General features: G+C 46.1%; 1 long non-coding RNA gene across 2 annotated transcripts in view; it reads right to left on the reverse strand.

Moving 5' to 3' along the window:
* LOC140847391 (uncharacterized) overlaps positions 1–12,243 on the reverse strand; it is a 46,280-nt gene that overhangs the window by 20,176 nt on the left and 13,861 nt on the right. The window contains exon 3 of one of the 2 annotated variants that reach the window (XR_012127374.1): positions 5,686–5,747. The exons of the other annotated variant lie outside the window; for it this stretch is intronic. This is a non-coding gene — a long non-coding RNA (uncharacterized lncRNA). The remainder of the gene's footprint in view (positions 1–5,685; positions 5,748–12,243) is intronic. 2 annotated transcript variants of the gene reach the window in all.

Raw genomic sequence — 12,243 nt, forward strand, 5'->3', positions numbered from 1 at the left:
GAACAAATGAGATAAAGGGAAAACAAAGATAGGAAAGTAAGATGGAGCCAAGAGGGAGGTGACTACCCCACTACACTGGAAACAGAACACAAGTTTGAGGCTGAGTTCCCCAGCAACCCTCGTGGAAAAAGGAAGCTGGATCACACTATGATTCACAGAGCTGGTGATACAAAAACAAAGCCAACAGTCAGAAGCACGAGTGTTCCTAACAAGCAGATTGAGTACGCACGTTCTCACCATGGATTATCATAAATATAATATTATGAACACCCTCATATTACACACAGCAACAGAACACAAGACTTCCTTACCCACATGCATACAACTGTAGTGCAACGAGGGTCAACAATGTACACATCTACACAACCATAGGGACTTTCTCATTACTTCCTTCAAAATAGGCTGATGGAGAACCTCTAGATGCCCTTCAAGGAAAATTGCTCTGGGTGGCCAAATGGGGCCTTCACACTGGGGTGACTTTCCATGGGGCAGACTTCAAAGTATCCAAAGATTCCTAGCCTAGAAGCCATGCCCCAAGATTCAGGGGGTCCAGGATTCCTCGGCACACTAAGCAAAGGTGTGTGTGTGTGTGTGTGCATGTCTTCCAGACAGTGGGTCCATAGCTTTCTTTAGAGTCTCAAAGGTGCCTATGAATTGAAGGAAAGCAAAGAGCACCCACCTGGGGGAAAATAGGCAGCACAGGCTTCAAAACTTCCACATACGCGCTGCTACTCTCGGGCTCCTGGCACATAACTGCTTAGGTTGCCAGTGAGGACCAGCCATGTGGGTTTAACACAGAATGGAGCTCAGGGTAGGACCGGAATCCTCCTGTGAAGCTGAGCTGATCAAACCCAGGTCCAACTAGAAGACCCCCCGCCCCTGTTCAAAGACTTGCTGGGTAAAGGGGCCTCAGGAGCGAGGTAACTTTGAGAAGAGGGAGAGAGCAAGGTGCCACCATGGTCCCAGCCCATTAAGCAGGGCTACATTAACCTCTACCAGGAGAATTTTTTCCTAATTTAAGACAATTATAACTAAACACCCACCTAAATCATTTTTAAAAAGTCATTAATCTTTGATTGTGTGCTTTCCTAATGAATCTTCCAAGCTCAACTAGTGCCAAATGTGCTCCAAGGTGACCCAGGTGATTAGTGCCCCGGTTATAAGCCAAACACCAGGTACAAGCAGCAGAATCCCTACCGCAAACAGTGGCTTAGGATCCAGGACAATTAAGCTAGAGTTCTTTCTGCCAATAATTAGACAGTTGTTTATGAAAACTGTTGCTGGATGTCATTACTGATAATAACAATAATTAACATTTATTAAGTATTTATTACATGCCAAGCACTCTATTGTCTCCTATAAGCTTCACAACAGCACTCTGACTGTGGTGCTGGTCCATTATTCCCATTTTACAGATGGGCAATCCAAGGCTTAGAGAGGTGAAAGACCTTGCACAAAGTCAAAATGTAAGCCAAGATTTGTCTGATTTGCCTGCCTTTGCCCTCAACCACTGTGCTGCAACATTTCAGAATATGAAACATTCAGCTCAGCAACAGTGGTAAGGAATGGTTAAGGAGTTTCGAAATTAAGATGCAGAGGGGACAGTGGTAGGGAGGAAAGAAACTTCTGCTTATGGTCTTAAAAATAATTGTCATATCCATTAAGAAACTTCTCCCTGTTTCAATCATCTATTATTTTGTAATGAACCACCCCACGAGGTGGTGACATTAAACAACAATTTAGGATTGCCTCTCATGGTCTGTGGGTTGGCTGGGCTCAGGTGAGTGGTTTTTGCTGGGGGCCATTTATGCACTTGTAGGCAGGAGCTGGCTGAGCTTGGAGTCCTCTGGAGACTCAACTGGGCTGGACATACAAAATGGCACATGTATGGGGCTGGTGGTTGATACTGGCTGTCATCTGGGAGGTCACCTGTCAACCTGAGTGCCTACATGTGTGCTTTCCCTCTGACGGGCTCTGAAATTTGAATTTCAGTTGTTTAATTGTTCACTTGTTTAATGAATAATTTTTTTAGTATAAGTATATCCCAAATATTGCACAGGACATACTTACACTAAAAACATTCATTGTTATCTGAAAGTTAATTTGGGGATATCCTTATACTAAAAATATTAGTAATTCACCTGAAATTCAAATTCAGCTGAGGGTCTTATATTTTTATTTATCTGGCAACCCTAGTAAGAGGCTGCTCTTTCCCTGTGCTCAGTGATGTGGTTTGCAGGAGTTGGCCTTACCTCTTGTATTAGTTTTCTTTTGCTGTGTAACAAATTACCACAAACTTGGCTGCTTAAAACACCACCCATTTATTAGCTCATAATTTCCATGGGTCAGAAAGCCCAGCATAGAGTGGCTCAGCCAGATTCTCTGCTTGGAAGCTCACAAGGCTGAAATCAAAATGTTGGCAGGGCTGCATTCCTTTCTGGAAACTCTGGGAAAGAATCCACTCTAAGCTCCTCTGGTTGTTAGCAGAACCAGCTCCTCCTCACATTTTCCACCTGGCTAGGGTAGGACAAGTTCTTCTCATGCTTTGAATCTCTATGATTTTTTCTTCTCCTTTCTCTTCTGCCACCAGCCAGAGAAAGTTCGCTGCTTTTAAGGACTCGTGATTAAATTAGGCCCGTTCAGATTGTCTCTCTTTTTTAGGGTCAGTTGTACTATATAACGAACACACTCATTGGATTGAAATCTCATTACATTTACAGCTTCTGGGGATTACATGGCATGGGATCCTGAGGGGTCATTCTTAGAAATTCAACCTACCACACTCCCAGACCCAGGGGTAGGTCCTGAGAGTCTTAAATCAGTGAATGTTTCTGATGTCTAGCTTTAGCCCAGAGTCAATGAGATGGAAGGAATTATTTACCCAGGCTTTGGGGAAAAAACCTTTGTTCTCTTCTATAGGATTGGATGCTATCTGGGCAGAGGTCTGGAAGTAACAACATCTGAGAGCCACAAGGGGTGGATTGAAGGAGGGCAGGGGCAACCACAGAGCTGGAACTGGAGGTGGGCCAAGAGAGTAAAGCCAAGAACTGGGGTGGTGATAACATTGTAGCTCTGAATTAGGCCACTCTGGAACCCCACTCAACTTGTTGACTTTTTACTCATGGGGGCCTAAAAAGTTCAGGTAGTTGTTCCCCATCAATTTCCACTGAAATGTTCTTAACTGATGCAAGAGATGATGTCACTGTCCTGACTGGAGTGTTTCTGGCTCCTGATAGACTGTGTTGAACAATCACCAGGTAAGTTCCTCATTTGTAAAAACAAGGCCCTGAACCTGTGCTCGTTAGGCAATCCAACAGCAGGAAAATTTCTGTCCCTCAAAGTAGGGAGAGAATGGAATAACTCTCAGAGAACAGCAGGTGTCCTATAGATTTCAGAAGCCTGTTTTCCTAACTTTACCAATCTATTCAGGGAGGTAGTCAGGCTGACCCAAGTGTTAACATGCATAGGAAAAGCACCATGTTTGACCTAGCTCACCGTCACTTGCCCTTTCTGGAACTTCCTCATGTATTTCAATCACCTGCCCATTCTCTTTCCCAGGGCTACTTCAAGAAGAAAGTTCTCATGAAACTTCAGCCTAGTGCTACAGCTCTGCCAGCCCCTATTGGCATTGACAGATTCGGGTAGGGGGGCAGATTTTAAGAAAAACCACACAAAACAGCCGATGATATTTGGAGTGCTAAAACCTCATCTCAACATAACTAGGTTCCCCTTCTCCCCAGGATATGAATTTGCTCAGTGTAGAGGGAACTCAAATTCACTGAGCAGCTACTGTGCGTCAACAGTGCTACCTGATTAGTAACCCTGCAAGCACATAAAGCCCTGGATATACACAGAGGCACTGAGGCCTCCAGCCCATGAGTGAGGAGGGGATGTTTTTCACTCCTTTTACTGGAGAGGAAATGGAGATTCAGAGACATAAATTAACTTGCACCAGGAATCAAAGGAAGTAGGAGCCATGGGCAGGATTCACACAGAAGGTCACCTGACCCCAAAGGTAGTCTGTTCCAGTGCCCCATCCTGGGCTGGCTGAGTGAAAAGTGACTGGGACTATTTTGTTTAGTTTTAATCTTCCCAATAACCCTGAAAAGTAGGTATTATGAACACTGGCCCCATTTTACAGATGAGCAAACTGCTTTACAGAATAACTTTTCCAATACCATAAAATGAGTTAAGTGCAGAATTGGGGTTTGAGCCCAGGGTTGGTGGTTTTTCCTTCTGGCAATACATGATGGGGGGCAGAGAATCAGAACAGATAATACTCAGGTATCATTCATACACCCATTAATTAATTTGCTTGCTTATGCATTGTTTTTTATCAAATGCCTCTGTTGTGTTAGGCTGTGAGAAAGGCTCATATCACCAGTCTATGACCTCAAGAAATGTGTATTCTGTTAAGGAACATGATTTAACTGTGTGCCCAAAAGGAGCTGGCATCTGTAGAGGGTCGTAAAGGAGAGGTATGATTTTCTACAGGTGAGAAGGGAATCTGGGGTTATGTGAGAAATTGAGGGCAGAACATTCTAACAGAGCACAAGGGGAGGAAGGATAGCAGAAGAGGAATCCAGTGGCAGGGGAATGTCAGAATTCACTGCAGGGAACAGAACCTGCTTTGGGTATTTTAACGGAAAGGGTTTTATTACAGGGAATTGGGATGTACTAACTACATCATTGGAAGTGCCATGGAGAAGACATGCATGCAGACCCTCCAGGAATGACCTCGGGCTACCACAGGACTGACTCTCCAAGGGAGCTACTCCCTGAGCCACACTGAGAACACTGGGAGTCAGGGGGTGCCTCTGGGACTACTCGCTTCAAGAACAGAGCCAGATTACATGAGTATATACACATACCAAAATTCATCAAGCTGTACATTAAGATTTGTACATTTTATGGTATGTACCTCAATAAAAAATAAAATAAAAAAGAACATAGCCAGAGCTTGGATCTAAGAACCAAAGAGCTGTTGACATCCAGTTCAGGAAATTGCAACATGAGCCTGGCTGCTGCTGGCACGTCTCACCACCCACAAAGCCAGGGACCTGGTATCAGAAAGTAGCCACAGAAACCTCCACATCTCCACAACCTTGCCTGCATACAGAAAACCAGCCAAAGGCAGATGAATAGGACTGCCACCACATTTCCATCTTCCAAGTCTTGAGCAGTCAGAGCACATCCAATTGGTGTAACCTATTTTGCATTCAGAGCCTGAGTTGCAAGGGAATCGGGGAAAGATGGTATGTTTTGTTTTATTTTGTTAGCCTTCTGGCTTCTGCTATACAGGAAGGCACACACATGGAGGTGGCAATGGATACTGAGCACCAATAGGCAGCGCTCACTGGTAAACCACTAACCCCACAAAAATCGAAAAGCCCTGATTTGTAACATTTGCCAGTTTCCACGGTATAAATAGTCTCGTGGTGGCTGCTTTTAAGCTACTAATGTGACATCACTGAACTCAGAATTGGGAAGAAATGTGTACAGTTGGCTCTCACAAGTTAGTACAAACCATTCCAGTGCGCCTCTGCTAATAGATCACATCCAATTTACAGCGGCAGCACTGGGGAGAAGGGATGGACCTGAGCAAAGGATTGAGGATGCCATGTTTGCTCCAGTGAAAGACTCCCCACTCTTGTCCAACACGCCCATTAATGGCTTCCTTCCTACCTCAGCTGCGTCCTCTGGCTGCTTTCTCAATGCTGAGAATCTGATCTGTGTGGACGACAGCCCTGAATAAGGAAAAGAACACAGCCAGTGAAATTAGGGCTTCCCCACAGATGGGAGACCATCTCCAATGCTACGCCTCCCTGGCCCTGGCAGATTAAGTTTCATCATCCTCCCTTTTGTGCTCAAATGTTCACAAGATGGCAACATGAGGGAATTGGAGGACTCCACACGACAGAGCCAAACAGGAGGCCATTTGGTGACCAGTTTAAAGAATCTTGGCCAGAAGGGGCAACTTCTGCCACTCTCCTCCATGTTTGCTTTTATTCCATATTTAGTTGGAGAAAACTCCTCAAGTTCAACCACTGTGAATTATTTCAACAAAGAAGATAAACTTCAAAAGGAGCCCCCTTCAAAAAGGGAAAGAGAAAAAAACAAAAATAAAACATTAGATCTTAATTTAAATTGGACCTGTGACTATAGGGAAAGGAGGAGGTGGCTTTATTTTTTTAATTGAAAACACAACCCTTTGTGGCTGGAAGCAAGAAGTAACACAAGACCGGACAGGACCTTGCTGAGGCCTCCCAGACTGGCAGGGAAAGACAGCCCAGCCTCCTCACTGAGGACTAATGGGCTTAGGCAAACAGTAGTGTGGGAACACAAATGGGGGTGGGGGGGTGCCATATATAAAAAGTTACGGGACAGTTCATCTACCTCAAGTGTCTTACAGCACACACCTCTTGAATTTTAACGACCAGAGTTACGACTGAGCAATTAACCCCATGTGCGGTAGCCTTCCACCCAAGACAGCCAGAGACAAAAGGCAGAGATGGCAGTAGGCTCTCTGCTGTCAACAGCCAGGCCTCCACCGTCCTCCTCCTGGACAGGAGTAAATGGCTTTTCTTTTCACACCAGGCTCTCCAAAAAAGAAACCACACGAGCAGGGGAACTACTGTATAACTAATTGTTTAAAAAAAAAATCCTGTTTCATTCAAATGTACCGTAATTTTAAACGTTCAAACGCAGGTGGTAAACATCCCTTTAAAAATGCAAAAGGCCCAAAGCAGGTTTTAAGCTGTTCAGAATGTTGCCTAGTTAAGGATAATGATTAGCTATTCAATGCAAAAATCACTTTTCTGTCCAGGGTGGCACAACAGTGGGGAATGAGTTACTGAAAGAAGTTAAGAACATGGTTCCCAAGAAATCCTTCTGCTCACTGGAAGGTGGCTTTCTGGGGGTTCATACAGTGTCTTGGAAAAGGGTACCTTTGCCAAATGTCCCTTACCCATCCCCAAGCCCACACATTCTGACCAAAGCAGAGACAAGGGAGGAGAGCCTGCCACCCACAAAGGGCCTGGGAGCAGAGGGCAGCTGTTGCTCTTTTAAAATAGGAGTGATGACAGTAAGAGTGGATCATTAGGACGGAGTTGAAGATGGTCTCACTGCAAGTATAGCGGCTCTCAGTGCCCAAGCTGCCATGAAAGCAGTTCCAGAGACGGAAGGGAGAGGACTATGTGTGATCGACATGCTCCAGAGAAAAAAACAGATTGATCAAGTTAAGTCATGACCGCCAACCCCCCTCAAGTCACATGCCACCAGCTCTGTAGCCCTTTTCCATGGCCTCACCTGATCATGTCCATCTTGGCTACCAGAGATTGTTACATGGAGTTTAGTTAAATAATGGATGTGATTGTTTTAATGAAAAGTTCACTCTCTATAGGAAAATCAATAATGGCTACATTGTGTCCTACTCTTGTTCAGGTGTGAGTTGAATGTATTCTCTCCTAGCTGGGCTGCCCATGACAGGTGACCAGCTGGAGGAGTTGGCACTCTGAGTTGGAGGCCAAGTGCTGAGGAGAAATAGACAACCCCTTTAGGAGTAAGTCTTGCAAAACGAAACCTTCTGAGAATTCATCATATCCCCACACAGAGTTGGCTCTGTGGCTGTTCAGCCAGTGCAGTCACTGCAGGACCCCAGGCTCAGAATTGCCCCATGTTTGCAGTTCATGGTCTGCAGTGGCCATCCTGAAATTCTGAGTAAGTTCATCTTCCGATTTGCGTTATGTAAGTGAAGTCTAATAGGACAATAGAGCATGAGTTGGGGGCCTGGAGCCTCAGTTCACACAGTCTCACCCCTCGCCCGCTAGCCCAGCAAACACTACTGGCATCCACCCCTGGCTGGCGGGAGGACCAAGGTGGATAGCTGTCCCAGAATGACAGGGCGGGGCATGGCAGAAGCCATCCCCACCCCAGGCTGGTTGCACCAGAGAGCACCTGGCAAGCCAACAAGGCCGAAGCAAGCCCTTGGCCTACAGCTCTCAGGAACTGAGCACATCCCAGCAGGGAGGCGGCAGGCCCTTGGGATACTCCCAGGGGAAGGGGAGAGTGCCTTCCCTGCCCACAGCCAGGCCCCACCATGTAGGTCTGGCTGGAGAAAGGGGGACCTCAGCAGCTAGTAGGCCAAGAGTGAAGAATCATGAGGGGGGGCCCCCAGGCACCTGTGAGGGTTCACTCTGACCCCAGGAGAATCCCTATACCCAAGGGGAACATGACATTAAGTAGCAAGTAAAAAAACACGACTGGTTTCAAACAGAGAGACACTGCAGAAGAAAGGGAAAGGGTTGTCATTTTAGTAACTTTAATGGCACTTGTTCTTGTTTTTTGAACAAGGGGCCCTGATTTTTCATTTTGTACTGGGTCCCTTAAATTATGTGGCTAGGCCTGTCACTGTGTTTTACCCATATTTTTATCCTGAGGGCTAACACAGATCCTAGATTGCCTCTCACTGACTTCTATTATTTGTATGGGCCCTCAAACCTGGGCAAATGAAGATTGCTCAGCCTAAAGCCTGACTTTCCCCATACAGAGCCAGGACTGGGTGTCCCAAGCAAGGTACATGCCCAGTGGTGAGCTGCTAATGATTAACAAAGATTTTCTGGGCCTGATAGCCCTGATTTATATATGTCATTTGCCAATTTCTGTGGTGTAAACACTCCAAGCAAAGGTGATTTCAAAACACCCATGTGCTATCACTAAATAAGGAATCTGAGGAGGTACACACAGTCCACTCTGGGGTCAGGTAGGAGCTGGCCCCAGTGCCTGACACTCCCTCTGAATCCCCCAGGCATTAAGTCAGAGCCCCAGGAAGCAAAGTGAGATAATAGAACAGAAGAGCTTTCTCTTTCTCCTGGATGCAAACAAGGTTTCCATCTTGGCTGCACATTGGAAATCACCTAGGGAGCCTTACAAATGCGTATACCCACACTCCAGCCCAGACTAATTGCATCAGCATCCCTGGGGGTGGACTAGGCAGCAGTATTTTTAAATCTCCAGGTGATTCCAATGTGCAGCCAAGGTTATAAACCTGGGTGGATCAGTGGTTCTCAGACCATAGTGTGAATCAGAATCCCCTGGAGGGCTTGCAAAGCACCCATTCCTGGGCCCTATCCCCCAAGCTTCTGATTCTGAGGGCTTGGGCTGGGGCCCAGGAATGTGAATTTCTAACAAGTTCCCAGGTGATGCTACTTCTGCTGGCCCAGGGTCCACACTTTGAGCTCCACAGTTTTAGAAAAACCCTGCCTGGCGTCAACCCCCTGGGGTTCACCCTGATTAAGGAAGTGCTATGTATAAAACTGTTACTTAATTGGAGGCCCTGGAGTTGGGGTTTACAGAAACCTCCCCCCTATTTGTTAAAAGTGAGAGGCAGGCACCTGGTAGTAAAAGGCGGCTGCACGGTGATGTACCACTTGCTTAATTAAAAATGCACATGAGGCCAGAAGGCCAGCTTGATCAACCCCACGTTTCTCCTTGAGGGATTTGCTGCTGGACAGGGCTGTCTGAGGAGGGAGCAGAGAGAGGAGACCTGGGCTGTCTCCCTCTCCAGAGGCTGCTGGGCTCTTGGGCTTGGTCTAATCCACTCCAGGGGCGCATCAGCCTGTACCTGACTTCTGAACTCCCTTCCTAGATTCTTTCCTGCATTTGTAGGTCTCTAGTTCACCCTCACCTACTTCTGCACTGTAGCCCTTTCTCAGGCTAAAATAGGGAGCCATGCTCGGCAAACAAACTCTGGTTACTGATAACAACATCAACCTTTTTAAAACTTCAGTGCTGGAATTCCTGCTGGCTTCTGCCTGGAAAACCATCAGGTGAGATCTTGGGAAGGCCAGAGTGTGTAATCTTTGTTCACAGCAGCTGCCCCACCTACTCACTATCTAAGCCTCATTCTTTACAAGAGACATCTTTTAAAGGTAGTTGAAACTAAAACTAAACACATGCAAATATTCCGACCCAGGAATTCCACTCCTAAGAACCCAGGAGAAATGAGTTTATATGCAGAGACAGGTATATGAACATTGGCAGCAGTTTTATTCAAAAGAGCTAAAAAAATGCAAACAACCCAAATTGTCATCAACAAAAGAATGAATACATAAGTTGTGGTGTCTTGGTACAATGGATGCTACCTAGCAATGAAAAAGAAAGAGCTATTGATACATGCAGCACCATTGATGAACCTCACTGACATTTGGAGTCAAAAAAGCCAGGCATGAAAGAGTGCCCGTGTTCTGATTCAATTTACAAGAAGTTCCAGAACAGGCAAAATGAATCAATGATGATAGAACCTAGCATAGCAGTTAAAAAGGTGGGGTAGTATCGACTGAGAAGGAGCAAGAGAGAACCTTCTGGAATGCTGAAAATGTTCTCTCTAGTGATCTAAGTGGTGATTACATGGATCCATATATATGTAAAAATGCACTGAGTTGTACACTTATGATTAAAGTGCTTTATGATATACAAGGTAAACTTAAAGTTTAAAAAATGTATTTTAGGCCATGCAGCCTCAGGCAGTAGCTTTTGATACCTGGGAACTCAGGTTTGAAAAAATTTGACAGATTAGCAAAGATTTATTTCATCCTGAATTGGCCAAGATAAAGAAATGGTTCCCATCAGCCCAAGACCCTAAGAGCCAGCACACTAGGGTGTGACCCCCACCAGGATGCTCTGATGGCTTATCCTGGGCCAAGCACCTCGCCAACGGGTGTGTACTTTCACCTCCAAACAGCCCTGAAAGGTGAACAGTTACTATCCCTATTTCATGGACAAGGAACCTGAGGTTTCAGAGAGCTGGAGTAATAGCTGAGAAGAGAATCCAGCCCTGTTGTCACCAAGTCTGAGCGCCAACCATTCTATCAAACTGAGTCTCCAGCAGAAGACGTCCTGTGTGTGTTACAGAGAGCAGTCCTTAAGAAGGGCTGATATTCTTGTTTGTGCCAGGGACCCCTGCAGCATCCTTCGGCTGGTGAGACCAATGGACCCCTTCTCAGAATACTGTTTTAAATGCATGCAACCAAAAACTGTGGAATTGCAAAGCAAGCCAATTACATTGAAACAGGCATCAAAATATTTTGTGATATAGTCAGATGTGTACTTATTTAATGCATTAAATAGCAAGGTAAATAACTACTGGAATTTCAAAAATAATGATGAGTGTAAATGGTATTTGGAGCTATCTGCAATAACTAATGCGATAGAAAAATATCTGTGACTTCTGTTGGTGACAAAGTTATAGCTACTGCCAATATTACTGTGGTTTCCTTTCTTACGTCCTTTAAAGGAAAAGCTAGAATTAGGTTAGAGGTTAGTGAAAATAAAGATGTGATTTTTTTCCCAAGTTCACGGACCTCCTGGCATCTATCAGTTTAATAATCCTGCCTTCCCGGAAGCAGCCAGAGGCCCTGGAGGGAGAGGGGCAGCTGCGCTGGATTTGGGGACTGGCTCTATCAGGAGCTCACTGGGTGGCCTTCCAGAGCTCACTTCCTCCCTCTGGCTCTGGTCCCCTCCTCCATGGAAGAAAGGAGGTCACACTTAGGCACTCTTCACAGTCCCTGGCTCTGTGCTTGTCCCCAGAAACTGCACGGGCTGCCTCCGGGGCTGTCTTCAACCTATTAAAACATGTTTAATGTGGCCTTACCCTGTGTTAGGAGCCTGGAAACCCCTGGGGGGGAGTACCTCTGCTTCCCAAATGCAGTTGGGTCTGCCTCCTGAATGTGGGGCCCTGAGAAAACCCCCCAAATGCGCGCGCCTTCCTTCCTGGCCAGTTCCCCTCCAGGAGCTGGTGTGCCTCCAGAGAACTCTTATCGCTGCCTGCCTCACATTCGAATGATCTATAGGCAGCTCTCTCCTCCCCAAGCGGACCCGGGAGGACCAAGAATGTCTTCCTTATCTGTCAACCCCCTTCATCCCGAAGCAGGGGAGTTTGCAGTACGAAATTCTTTGTCACATTGATTCTGTACCCAACGGAACCTGGGTTAAGTGAACAGAGCAGAGTATACGACCTGGGTTCAAGTCAAAGCAGTAAACACGGGAAGATAAATAACAATGCAAGGGTCCGATCAAGCCCCAGCAGGGGTGATTAATTACCAAACACCCATTTCCAAAGCTAAGCACCAGGCAAGAGGGAGCCCAGGGGCTCAGACCCTGTGTCCAGGAGACTTTTTGCAAGCAGAAGGGCTGAAGACAGGCCTTGAAAGCCAGCAAAATGTAAACTGGCCAAGGGGAGGGTGC

The sequence above is a fragment of the Manis javanica genome, chromosome X (genome assembly GCF_040802235.1).
Source record: "Manis javanica isolate MJ-LG chromosome X, MJ_LKY, whole genome shotgun sequence".
NCBI lineage: Eukaryota > Metazoa > Chordata > Mammalia > Pholidota > Manidae > Manis > Manis javanica.